This window comes from Strix aluco, chromosome 8, assembly GCF_031877795.1.
Source record: "Strix aluco isolate bStrAlu1 chromosome 8, bStrAlu1.hap1, whole genome shotgun sequence".
In the NCBI taxonomy this organism is placed as follows: domain Eukaryota; kingdom Metazoa; phylum Chordata; class Aves; order Strigiformes; family Strigidae; genus Strix; species Strix aluco.
Window position 1 is genome coordinate 27,774,368 of NC_133938.1, and position 13,936 is coordinate 27,788,303.

Below are 13,936 nucleotides of genomic sequence, written 5' to 3' on the forward strand. Positions count from 1 at the left end.
TAATGCTTAGTCTAAGCTGCAAGTGGCAGGTACATTGTAAGTGTGTCCCCTGACTCAGTAACCAACTGTGGTGAGTTTATAGCCTCCGATATTGTTACATTAATCATAAGGAATCTCCCAGTTCCTTGGAAATACAGTGGCAAGCTCTCCAGGGCTGGTTTCAGTAGTTTTATTCCTAGGTAATAGCCCTCTCCCTCATTTATAGCTATGTCTAGACACAAAGCGGGGAAGGTGCTATAAACACTTGATGTAAAAACCCTGTCTACCTCCTAATTCCTGCATTTCACATCCCAACCGTGCGCTGAGTGCATGGGCATAAAGTCTGTGCTTACATACCTTCCCATGCCACCAGCCCGGCATGACTGCAGCTTGCTGTCCCCAGCGCCGGAGCGTGGCAGGTCCCCAGGAGCAGCCCAGAGGGTACCCAGGGGTGGGAGGCTGTTTGCTCAAGTCCTACAATCTGCCTTGAGAAAATGGCCAAGGGGGAAGGAAAGAGGCAAGGTGTGCTGCAAATCTTCTCAGGAATATGCAGCAGGAGCAGCTCTGCTCCTGACGGCATTTCTCAGCACTGACCTTCCACGTACCCTCTGACCACACAGGACAGTGTGAAGAGGAAGAAATCAAACTCACCCATAAATGAGAAGAAAGAAAGGAGCTATTTAATCCTTTTTGGGGGGTTGCTACTTCATTATTGATCAAAACCAACAAAATTAACAAAATGGGATGAAATCCTAAAATATTCAAGGCCTCTATGGATGTCAAAAAAGTATTTACTAAGTTTAAATACTGTGTCACATAGCTCCAGTGACACCATGCCAATTATAACTCATACAGGGGGAGCCTCTCCCTATTTTAGGGCACCTGAAATAACTAAAGCCTCTGAGGCAGAGGAGGGTGAGAGTGTCAGGAAGGATATATGCTGAAGCCTGGGGATGACCCAATATCACCGAGAGTGGGCACATCACAGAGAAGGAGAATTAAATCACGACCCTATGGGAGATGATGATGATGCTGCCCGGGACCAACCACGTGAGGGAAGAGGCTGATTAGCACCATCACACCTCAGCCATGCCGGGCCAGCTCAGGACCACACGTCCTCATGTAAATGTCACACAAGTACAGCACGTAAAACTTTGGCCTGGGGTCTTGCAGAATAGCTCGGCTGCGCCAGCTCACACCACCAGTGACAAATCCCTCAAGCAAAGCAAGCATAGGGGCAGTCAGGGACTGATGGCGAGTGAGCCGGTGACCTGCCTGTGGTGACTCTGCTGCCAGCAAAGGTGGTGACTTCATCTCATGATGCTGGTTGTTGTCAATTATTTTCCAGCTCTTGTGTGTATTCATGCACTGCACAGCACTTTGGAGCCTCCAAGATGAAAGGTACTTTCACCAGCACTTCAGTGGCTTGTTTCCTATTATAGGTCTGGTTTTGACACTCCCCCACCCTCTTATCTAACTTTCTGTACAAAGCTCTTCTCACTTTTTCATCTTTCTTCTGTGGTCCCTAGCCAGGAAAAAAAAAAAAAAGAAAAAAACATATTTATTTCCTTTTTGGAAAGCTTGAGATTAATCAGCCACAGTGGTCTGGGGACAGGAGACTTTCACAAAGGTGATTCCTTAACAAAGAAGTCTGCATACTTTTCTGTAAACTCGGCTCTTCAAAATGGCTTGGTGCTTAACGAGAAAAGGCCTTTGTTTTTTTGCTTTTAACAAGCGGAGTGGATGTTTTAATTAAGTTGGATAGGAATTTTCAGAGTTACTTGATGTGAAAATGTGAGCCTGTAAGAGCCGTCTTTGATGCTTGAGTTATGTTTTAAACACTTGATGAGTCCTGCAGAGCTGTTAATCCTTTTAGCATAGCTAATAGCTATTGCTAGAGCGATCATGAAATCCTGTTTTGTTTGTGTCTCTCCTGAGCTGGAGGCTTCCCCTGAAATGGCAGCAGTCCACCCGGGAGCTGTTCGCAGCCCCCAGCCCCAGCAGCCCCCAGCACCACTTGGGGGGGGTGGGGGGAGAGGACAGCTGGGCACCCCAGGGCAGGTGGCTGTTAGATGGCAGCCACAGGGGTGTCCCAGCACATCTAAACGGGGTGATGCTGGACCGCTCTGAGCACCTGCTCGCAGGAGCACGTCCTGGTGGCTTTCCATGGTTGTGGCAGGGGCAGGTCAGAGGCATGCGTGAACCCCACCGTCCCCCTCCCGGATGGGTCACCTGCATGTGGTGGCCCGGTAGGAGCCCCAGAATACTCCCCCTCCCTGTGCTCAATAGTGGGGCACACCACTGTCTGCCTGTGCAATCCTCTGCGCTTTCCAGAGTTGCTGCCTTAAAATAAGAGCTTTCCTTCGCAAATATTTTGAGTTCACCTCCCCCCCGATCTGGAGAGCCACCCCTCACCTTGTGAAAAGGCTTTCCTCTCCTTTATAGCTCTGGATTTGCTTGAGGGACAGGTAGGGAAGAACTGACTTTGGGGAAATGCAAATGCCTTCCACAAAGGATGCTGCAGGGAGAGATGAAAGCCAACTCCATTTGCATTAGTTCCGTAACTCTGGATGTTTTCCCTCTCCCTTTTAGACCGGAGTTCACACACACATACACACACATTTTTGCCACAGAGCTATTCCGTTGCCAGCTGCTCCTCCCAGAAGTTTTGAAGAAATCCCCATTTACACACGAAGCTACTTCTCAGAGCACCAGCAGCAACCTGTGAAGGCAGAGGGAGCACCCAGGTAGCTGTGATTCAGCAGAGCCCTGCCGTGGTTCTCGGGGCCAGCGCAAACTTGCTCTGTACCCCTGTGCACAAATGGGGACACCCTGAGCCTGCGGCAGGACCTGCACCCCCCTCCTGCCACCACCCCTGGGCAGTGTTATGGTCTGAGTAGCTACAAGAAAACCAGCAAGATGATGAGCTCCACCACAGTGCACGGGCTGTGTTTTAGGTGGCCCACAGCAAAATAACAGCAGCAATCTATCAATTTGTTAAAGCAGTAAAACAGGCATAGGAAAACACTCTCTCTCTGGATCTATGTGCTAAATAACTGAATAAGCCGGGCTGTCTCCCAGGTTGGTATGTGTACACGGCGCTCCTGGGGGATATCCCGCTGCTGCCACCGCTTTTTCATGCACTGCAAGGCGGCAGAGGAGCTAGGGCCCAGATCCTCCCGTGGGTTTCCTTTGAAGAGCTCCTCAGCATGCCTGCAGCGCATTGCAGGGCACCCAGAGCCGGATGGGGACACGGGGACACCGTGTCGGGGACTCGGCTCCAGACTAGAGCTCCAACCCGCAACGCTGTGCCAAGCCACGCTCTCTTCCTCAGCTCACTGCTCTGAAACCCTCTTCTGGCATTTGCGCGGTGTTTTGTATTTATTTCCCTTATTATTTTTTAAAGGGAGCAGGGGGATACCTCTCTGGCAGCAACCCTGGCTCTGCCAGGTCCAGGGGAGTTTAAGAACAGTTACGCTCAGGCAGTCTTTGAAGTCACGGAGCTAAACAGGACGGGTCTGGAGATCCTAGTACTGCTAGTGTCTTAACCAGAGGCAGTTTTCTGTAAAACTGGCTTAAACAGGCAGCCAAACATCTGTTTTCATTCTGATGGCAAAAGCTTTGCATTGGGAAACAGAGAAAAACCCATTTTATATTCAGCCCGTTCTACTGTTCGTTGCAGCAAAACCTGTAGAGAGCCCTAAAACTGCAGGATCTGCGCTTATTTCATCTTATGCTGGTGACGCTCAGGAGAAAGGGAATTCTGGAGGAGGATTTTGCACGCAGTGATCAGACTCCTGCACTCACATCCATTCTTGCAGATGAACCCAGGGCACCCTCTGCATCCAGCAGGCACCCGGGGGAGAAGGCAAGGGCCACCTGTGATGTGCGGCCACGGAGGGGACATCCCGCAGCCAGAATGCAGCCTGGCACAGCGTCAGCACTGGCAGATCAAGGAACTACCCAGGACTCAGGCTCAGCAAGCCTGGGAGATGTGGAGGGGATGGTACCGGGACTGGGCATTACAGTGGGCCCAGGTGAAGGCAGCTGACAGCTAAAGAGGCATCCAGATTCCTGGCATAAACCACCATGGGACACCTAAACCCTCGTGCCAGCTGCCCTGCTGCCCGACGAGAAGTATGACAGTAGCATGTCTGGAGTGAGGACTCCAGATCTGACCCCCCTCTGGCTCAGGAGCATCGGATCAGGCTCCCCAGGGTGATGTGCCAAGCTGAGCACAACTTCCCCATGGGTTCTGGCGCAGCCACGGATCGATACCCCACACACACCCACGGGAAGTCACGGCTCAGCTGCACAGCCTGTCTGCCCGACGGATGGTGACAGTCTGCCACCGTGCAGGAAAAAGGGGGAAAAGGCTGCAAACCGGGATATTCCAGGCGCAGGAAAGTCACCCCAAGTAAAATCCACACTCGACAGCTCCAGGGAGGCTGGACCCCCAGCAGTACCCACGTTCTCCCATGCACATCAGGTCTGCGGGGGGGCAGCGCTACCGGGGTAGGAGAGGGGAAGGTTCCACTCAGGACCCGTTCAGCATCCCCAGGGGAGGGACGACCTCCTCCCCGTGCCCCGGGGTGTGCGGTGACAGCCGGGTTCTGCCACCCCTCCCGCGGGCTCTGCCACCTCTCCCACAGGCAATGCCACCTCTCCCACGCTCGCTTTCTGAGGCTGGCTGCAAAGGCGAAGGGTGTCCAACGCGGAGACCGGGAGCACCCCCAGCCCGCAAGGCGAGCCCCCCGACCCTCGGCCCCGCTGCGAGGAGGGCTGGAGGGGGCTTTCCCTGGGGAGGACACAGACCAAAGGGCGGTTCTCGCATCCTCCGGCTGAGGCCTAGCCGGAGAGCATCCCTGAGACCGGGACGGCCACCGGCCAAGGAGAGGCACCCGTCACCCCGAGCAGCAGGAGGCTCAGGGCATGCCCTTCGGGGACACCCCCGTCCCACGGGTTCCACCCCGGGGCTGCAGGGCTGAGGGCAGGTTTCCCGCAGCCAAGTTTGGTCCAAAAGCAACAGAGGCTTCTCCCGCATCAGCCCCAGCACCCGGCTCCGCTCCCCCCGCCGCGACCTGGCCGCCCACCCTCCTTCTGGGGGGCGCGTTGGCCGCAGCCCCCCGGCACCCCCCGCCACTGCGGCCGGCCGGTGCGCGGCGCTGCCCGGGAGGGACCCCGGCCCCCGCCGCGCCCCCGCCGCGCCCCCGCCGGGGGGGCGCAGTGGGGAGCGGAGGGGAGGGCGAGCGGCTGGCGAAGGGGGGAGGGGGGGGGCGCAGCCCGGGGCACCCCATCCCTGCAGCAACCGATAGCGGAGCGGCGGAGGGGGGTTGTGGAGGGAGCCGGTGCCCGGTGGGACCGCAACGGGGGAAACTTGTGCCGCGTCCGGAGCCCGGCGAGGCGCGAACGCAGGGGGGGATGCTCGGAGCGGAGCCGCGCCGCGCCGCGGGGGCTGCGGGGACCCCCGGTGCTGCCGGCGGTGCCTTACCTGCGGGGGCCGCTCCAGAGGCTGCAGTCCGCGCCGTAAATCCGTGTGCCGGGTGCGGCGCCGGGAGGGCGGGCGGGCGGCTGCTCCCCGCTCCCCGGGGCCGCGGAGCCCCGGCCGCCCGCCGCTCAGCCCCGCGGCGCCCGCCGCCCCCGCCGCGCCGCCCGCCGCCCCGCCTGGCCGCCCGCCGCCCCGCCTCGCCGCATCGCCGCCGCTGCCGTCGGGGGCTGCGGGCCGCCCCGCCGCCGCTCGCCGCCCGCCGCCGGCCCCGCGGCCCCGCGCCGCGCTCCGCCGTCCGCGGGAGGCGCGCAGGGGGCGGGCGGCGGGGCGGTGCGCCGGTGCGGCGGGAGGGGGGGGGGGGGGCGTCCCCACCGCCCCCTCCGCGCCGCGGCGGGGGGGACTGGCCGCCGCCCGGCGGGGGCTGGGACCGCCCTCCCCCCCGAGCCCACCACTCTGCCCGCAGGAGCCCGGCGCAGCCCCGTCCCCCGGGACACACCCGTTCCCCCAGGACACCCCCGTTCCCGGGAGCTGGGGTTTCCTCCACCGCCATCCTGCGGCCGGGGACCCCCGTCCCCGTTCCCGGCACCCGAGAGCAACGCGTCCTCCGGGATCGCGTCCCCGTGTGGCTGGGGGCTGGGACGGGTCCCAGACTTTGGGACACCCGTCCCCATCCCTGGGACCTAAGGGCGACATCAGAGCCCAGAAGCCCTGCCTGCAGCTCCCCGTCTCCATCCCCATCCCCGGGGGCTGCCGTCGGTCCTAGAGCCCCGGAGCCCTCAGCCCCAACCCCTGGAGCTGATCTCAGTGCCAGAGCCAGAGCCCAGGACTCCCTGTCACCATCCTGGGGAGCTGTGATCAGCCCCAGTGCCCAGAACTCCGTCTGCTGGAATATGGGGAGGGGGCTGCCCAGTCCTTTCCCCCACCCTGTAGCCTGTCCCCCCATAGCAGAGGTCCCGCACCATCCCATGGGGAGCCCAGGCCAGTCACACACCCTGTCTCAGGATCAGTTTTCCAGTCCCCACTCCTGCCCCTGCCTTCCTACCTCTCCCAGCCCTGCCCAGCCACAGGTACGATGCTTCACCAGGGACATCGCTGTGGCAGCTCTGACCCCAGCAGCACCGAGGTCACCCTGCCATAGGTGGGCTTTGTGTGCGGGTGACAGGGGTGGGAACTGATGCCACTAGAAATCTCAGCTCCACAGACCTTGGCTTTTGACAGCAGCGACTGACGTGTGGCGAGTCCTGTCCCAGACATCCAGTCTCAGTTTGAGTGTTTCCAGGGGTGCAGGACCAGTGATCCAGGAGAACTGGCTCTTTGTCTTCATCACCCAGGACGTGCAGCACTGAAAGGTGAAGGGCAGAAGGATGCAAGCCTGCAGCTCTGCTCACACCTGTCCTACCTGCAGGCTCACAGCACTTTGCAAAACAGGAACTGTTTGCACCTTCACTCTTTGCAAAGGAAATCACTGTCCCTTTGTAGCATGACTGGGGGACCCTTGTGAGATGCACAACTGGCTGGCCCAGAGTCTCCCGGTGCCTCTCAAGCAGCAGTTACCCCTGATGCGGCTGACTGGCTCAGCTCCCTGGTGCGGCTACAGCTCCTCTGCGTTAGGAAAATTATCAAACCCGGACCCGGGTAAAGGCTGGAGGTTGCCCTGCCCCGGGTCACCACGCTGGGCTGGGCACGCATCCCCAGGGGAGTGAGTGCCAGCTGAGGAGGTGCCTTCACAGCCTCCTGCCTGTAGCCAAAGCTGCTCCAAATGAACGAACCCTCTGCAGTTCTGGGTGGGACTGTGTGGGAAGGGGGCCCTCTCAGGCAGCTGAATGAAAGCAGATTAAGGCAGCAAGTGTGTTTATATGCATATAAGCTTAATCCACTAACCCGATCAATCAAAGCTGCAAGTGATGCTTTTCCCCTGGAGTGCCTTGCTATTCCTGCGCCTGTTCCTACATCGCTGTAGGAAAAGAAGCTTTGCCTGGCATATACAGCAGCTGCCCTCCTACATCTGGACCCACTTTATCTATGCGGGCCAGCCACCACCCTAATTTCTAACCCTATTAACGAGCAATGCTTGCGATTGCTAAGAGGGACCTGTGGCCGTGCCAGGTATGGCAGGAAGGCATCACTTCTGAGTTGGAACACCAATATAGTTGGGACATGAAGTCTTGCAAAGCAGAGCAATTTAGAGATCTCTCTGTGCAGTCCTGGTCACTTACCACACTTATGCTGAATTATGCTTCACTTACACAACCTCTAAGGCTGCTACTCCAGTGAGGCAAAGCCTGCTTTTATGCTAATTTGGTTATTTGTTAGTCTAATAACTCTTACTTGCATTTACTGTGCAGCTTAATATTGTCAACACTCCTTAACTTTGGTGTGAGAGTGCTTTTACAGTGACTTGTAACAGTAGAGGTTAATTTGCAGAAACGCAACTTTCCAACAGGCCCGTATCATGGAGTTTATAGCTGGAGAGATTTGTACGTCATCACACCGGACCTCATGCACAACGCAGGCTGCTTATCCAGTTACTGCCGCACCAGGTCTTGTATTTGACTTGGCCATATCTACCCGTTTCTTCATCATGGAGCACAGCTGTGTTTCCAGATCACCTGTGAGCCCTGCTGAACCTCCCGAGACCGTGTCTTTCCGTGTCCCGTGCCCGCAGGTTCATGCTGCCTTAGCTCCCAGGTACGCTGGGCGGCAGGAGACATCACAGAGCAGGCAGCAGGCAGCATACAGGACATGAGCCCGGAGAGTTTAACTGTGCTGGGTCATTTGAGCCAGTTCAGAACAAGGTTTAAGGATTTTAAGGGTCCCTGTTCGGAAATATATGTTAGCTGGTTGACTGTGACATAAATCTCTCCATTTATCCTGCTGGAGCTGGATGAATAATTGAAGAGAGGTTTGTGGCTAATTGATTTGCTGATCAGTGGAAAGAAATCATGAATAATTTATCTGACAAATATTATTCAACCATCCTTAAAGCTGGTCAGTTACTGAAAATAATTAGTTGCAAACACTCCATTTTTCAGACAGTGGCTTTGCCCATTTGCAAAGCACCTCACACTTGTCGCTCTCCTGGGTGGATCCCTGTGGATTTCTCCTGGGCTCAGTGCAGAGGCTGCTCTTCAAAACGGCCTGAGCACTTCACCATGGCTCTTCTGCTCCATCCATTACTTCATGTGCCACTGGCCGAACCTCTTTTTTGCTTCACCCTCACATTGCAAAGCTTCTCCTTCCTCCCCGTAACCTTGCAAGTACAGGCCCTCTGGGTTGCACCAAGCTTTCAAAGAAGGACTCAGCAAACATCCTCCATGCGGGATCAAGGCGTTTAGCAGCTTTGCTGATGGAAGGGGAAAATGCAAGCGCGTATGTGCGTGACACCATCTGCTCCTGACTCTTTAAGTGGCAGCTTTGCTATGTCAGTTTAGTCCCATAAAGGTACCTGTGCAGCCAACCTTCAGGGCAGAGATGCTGCCCCTTGCCTGCACGGCTGGGCCAGCCAAGAGATGGAGCAGAGGGCTGGGATGAGCACAGTGGAGGAGGAATATCCCACACCGGCTTCTAGACATGCCAGGGCAGAACCAGGCTCCAATTCTGGTTTTCAGTTTAAACCTTTAAGCAGGCCACATAAGCCTGTCATTTTTCCTGCATCTATATGACTCCTGGTCCTCCCTCTGCAGGCATTCCTTTCAGCACCTAGTGTGGTAAGCAGGCAAGACCTGCACAGCCGCCTCTCCTGGGTTCCAAAAAAAGAGGAAAAAAAGATACTTTTGTGGTTCACTAGGATTGCTATTTATTTTCCAGTTCTTGCATGTTAAGATTTCTGAGAAAACAAACAATCTCTGGAGGCTGGTTGATGTTATTTGCCTTCTAGCAGAAATCCTATCAGATTCTCCAGTGGTTCCCAGATCTGGCAGGGGCAGCTCCCCTCCCTCTTCCTTTTCCACCCCCAAGAAACACACAGACACCCTCCCCATTGAATTAACATCATCTTTCCCCTGCAGCATCCCCTCTGAGTGACTTCCTGGGCTCACAAGCAGTCGCAAATTTGTTCTCTCTGTGGCTGGGGATACCGAGCACCAGGATCCAGGAGCTGCCTGGCATGTGTGTGCTCCTGTGCCAGGCTGCTCTCATTTGGGAATGAGAATATTCTCTTCCAGTTGAACCTGGGGTGATACAGAAACCCCTACAGAAGTCCTGCTATGTTTAAGTTTGATGGAAATAGGACACGTGTCTGAGCACACGAGCTTGCTGTCCCCATTCAGGTGCAGAGAGCTCCCTCCCTGTACGAACCCCACAAGTTTGTGCTGGCAGCCACAAGCCTTGAGCAGTTTGGGGAAGTGATTTTGTGGAGAGCTCAAAGGATGCCCAGCCTTGAGCAGGGCCCAGTGAATGCCCCTGGACGTGAGCTGGCGCTGCTGCTGTACCCTCAGAGGGATGCTGCTGGAGTCTGCGCCCGCCTGCTCTGCAGGAAGTTCACAGCCTGGGACTGGGGGGCTAATTTCATTATGCGATGTTTGCAGCCTGAGTCAGGAGTTTCATTATGTCTTTCCTTTTCTTGCTGGCTCCCAGCAAAGCCATGTCTGCTCTGCGCTGTGTGATGCTCAGCCATGCCCGCAAGAAAGTGATCTTTTACACAGCAGGGAGGTGGGGGACGGAGGCTGAAGATCTAAGGGCTTGCAGTTGAAGTCCCTGCTTTAGGTGCTTACCTCCAGCCACCGGTCACTGACGCCAGGCTGGGAATTTGCATGTGGTCCTTACAGCCTGGAGTGAGGGGATGTGCACAGTACTCTGGGTCTGGGACCCCAGCTCCTCTGATGCCTCCGAGCATCCCCCCGCACTGGGCTGCAGCAGCTCTGTTGCTGTGTGCAGCCCGCGAGGGTCAGGGTGCAGCCTGGGATGGCAGCTCTTCCAGGCCACTCACAGCTGGTGCAGGGGGACCAGCCAGCACCCCTTCTCCTTTCCTCTCTCTCAGGGCTGTCCTCTCCCAGGACTCTGCACGCTTCCAGGGACAGCTAACCCTGGCTGCTGGGGAACTGGGGCTGTCAGGGCTGCTCTGCCATCTGAATTTATGGTGGTTTAATGTATTCCTCCCTTCCCCTTGCAGCAGATGCTCCGTGTAAATCAGAGACACAGATGAGCTGTGCTGCTCTACACTAGCTGGGACTTTTGGCCCCGGAAGACTTTGTTGTGGCCTGCAATAAATACCACAAGGCATTAACACAGGCTGAACTGCCTTCCAGACCACACCACGCACTCAGAGAGGCTCCTGCAGCCCACGCTGTGGTCGGGTAAGCTGAGATAGTCCTGAGAGCAACGGAGAGGACATGTCTATGCCTGAGGAGGGAAGGGGAGTGAGAGAGGTGTCCTGGCTACCCACCCTACCTTGATGCCTTTATCTTTGCAACCAGCTTCGGAGAGAGCCTGCCTGGAAGCAACGGCAGTGATGCACGGGTATTTTTCACCTTCAGATTTGCTGCTGAGCTTGTTTAGGTGGAGGATGGGCTTAATGGTCCAGGATTAGCAGAAAGAAAGGGGAAAGTTTGCTCAAGACAACCTAATTGATCTTAATGAGACAGGAAGGGCTTTGTGCTGCAAACACCAGTGTTTGTTTTGTGGGTTTAATGCAATTTCTGGCTAGGTTTGATTACTCTGGGGAAGTCCTCTGGCCTAATAAACAGAGCCATAGGGAATTAGCACTGATAATTTCAGCTGCTGCTCTCAGTCCAAAACAGAGCAGCTTTCCAGGGTGGAAATAGGGAGCAGGAGGGGGGAAGGTAATCACCAGTGGATTCAGTTAGCTCCCAATTACCAGTTTGGGATGCTCTGGTGGGTGGACAGCGGCCAGGGCTGAGTGTCCAGGGAGATGACACACAGGGCGGTGTTCTCGAATGGGGTGACACCGAGCACACTTGGGCACCCAACAGTGGCTGATGCTCCCAAAGAGCCACGAAATTGCCTGTGGAAATCCTTGTGGTTTTTTTCCCCCACTTGATACTGATGAAAGCAGCTGTTTTCAGGGCAAAAGTTCTTTTTCAAAATCTGGGCATTTGGATTGTGACTTTCCTAGAAAATGGTGCAATTCCCACGTTCCTCTAAACTGAAAAATGGGACCACAATGTGGTTTTGTGCTTGTTCTTTATTGGTATCTCCTTAAATGGAAGGGGAAAAAATGACTTTGAATCTCACATCTGCTGCTGAAAAAGTGGTTCTCCGGAGAGCAATGTTTCACTGAGAGGTTTCTTCGTGTCTGTTAGCGACTGCCTGTCCCCGTGGGCTCTCTGGGGTGCATCCGTGTCCAAACCCGCCCCAAGCGAGGGCTGGGGTGAGGAGGTGGCTGAGCTCATGCCAGTGATGCACCTTGCTCCTGCATCTGTGGCCTCAGCCATGGCCAAGACATGCCCTCGAGGTGCCAAGACCTGGCATGCCTTGGGAAAACAAGTGTGAGGACGGTGCCCAGCTCCTCTTGCAGTTCCCAGCACTGCTTGCTGCACCCTCACCAGGCACCTCCCTGCCTGTCCCCCAGGCACTCCCCGGCGCGGTGCCTCCTGCGGCTGTTGGTGCCAGGGGAAGGCAGGCACTGCTCTTAGAGGGATGCCAACCGTTTGAGTCAAGTGATGCTTTCTTACGGCAAGGGGAGGAGTTGGTGAAAACACAGCAGTTTCTTAGCGCTTTCCTTCTAGACAAGCAAAATGTGGAGACAAATCACCGCAAGCTCTCTTTGCTTCCATCAGTAGGAGGGAAAAGAAAATGCTCATTTGTCTTTTTTTTTTTTTTCCTTTCTTTTTTCTTTTTTTCCACTTCGCAAACAAAGCTCACTAAAAAGAGTGTCCCTCCCTGAAATTCCTTCCCCCTCCTCCAAATCCATCCCTGTGGATATGGCACGTGGTTGGTACACCGCTCTGCACAGCTGTAGAGACAGGACAAAGCCACCACCCCATCGTCCCCAGTATATCCTTGCCGCTCGGCCACCCACCAGAGACATGCCAGCACCCCAGGGACAGGCAGAGTGATGGTGGCACAGGCTGAGCAGTGCCGAGGGGCTGAGTCACGGGGAAGCCATGTCTCTGCATCCCAGGGAACGTCATGGGAAGAACGGAGAGGGAGATAAAGATTATTTATAGCTGCAAGAGCAATTATACGGAGCTGGTGTAGAGAAGCTGGCAGGCTGCTGGCTGTGCAGGAATGGTCACCCCTGGGAGGCAATGGGACGGGGAGCCAGGAGCTCATGGGGGGCTGTGGGGGCAAGGTTGTTCCTGCTGGGGCCGGGGCGCTCCATAGGAAAACCAGGAATAGTTACTGTCCACCTCTGACTTTTCTACATCAGGATAACTCTGGATTACGGTCCCTAGCTCCCCATTGCTCGGCTTCCTTCAGAGCTTGAAAAATCCCCTTTGCTGTTTTCTTGCCCCTTTGGACCAGGGATTTGTTCTGTTCATTGCTTTTGCTTCCCAGATCAATTCGCTGCATTTCCTATTGACTGCTGTCTATTTTTGCACTCTGGCTGTTGGTGGATTTTGGTTTTTATTGCTAATTACTCATCTTGCTCCTCTGATGGGGGAAATACTCCCCAGTTCATTTTTAACTGATGTTGAGGATGTTAAACAATATTTACTAGAGATAAATATTTTTAAATCAGTGTCTCTGGACAGGCTTCTGGTGGCTGCTTTGGCTTGCACCTCTTGCCAGAGGCTGGTAATACCCTGAAATACTCTCTTGTACCCAAACCTGTCAGGGCTGAGATGAGGCCACATTCTCACTATGCAATTTATGGTTGGAGACCAAATGACTCTATAGGGAATGCACAGCTGGAGACCGTGCAGGTGAGACAACAGCTCCCCACAGAAGTCCAGGCAGCTTTGAAATTGGGTTATATTGAATTTCAAATGCCTGGAAGGTTCCTGTTTGATTTCTGGGAGGATTTCAGACTGAGAAGTAGTAGGGGTACAGCTGAGGACATCTAAGGCTCTTTGCAAATAGTGTACAGGCACTTGCTGGGCTTTTCAGGAGAAGCTGGGGTGGTGCTCATTTCTTTACTCAGGAGGAGATGTCCCAGGTGTGAGGAAGGCCAGGGAAAGGAGGGATCGCACAGCCCATAATGACTCCAGCATCACGCACATCACAGGCAGGGCAGTGGGCAGGCAGACTTCAGGCAGCAGCATGGCCCCAGGAGGATGAACCACCCAAAAAATGGCTTTGGAGGCAACTGATGATCTTTCAATGTATTTTAGAGAGACATAAATGATTCAGGCCCAGCGCTGCAGAGGAGCAATTTGGATAACAAGAATTTCTGTCTGATGAGAGAGATCTGTCAGTGGAAGTTTATTAGTCCGAAACCCCAGCTGAAGCTGTCAAGTCAATTAAGGACTGGAGCTGCTGGCCTTGCTCCTTGCCCTACAAGTCAGCTAGCTTGGTGAGGTGAAGGCACAGGAAGGACCTGCGCATCATCCCTCCTTTCCCTTGATT

The 13,936-nt window shown here is 55.2% G+C and overlaps 1 protein-coding gene across 1 annotated transcript in view; it reads right to left on the minus strand.

The window, feature by feature from the left end:
- Positions 1 to 5,611, minus strand: part of TMEM121 (transmembrane protein 121) — a 38,394-nt gene extending 32,783 nt beyond the window's left edge. The window contains exon 1 of the mRNA XM_074832803.1: positions 5,471 to 5,611. The gene's annotated coding sequence lies outside the window, so the exon portion shown is untranslated. The remainder of the gene's footprint in view (positions 1 to 5,470) is intronic.
- Between the last annotated feature and the right edge of the window lie 8,325 nt (positions 5,612 to 13,936).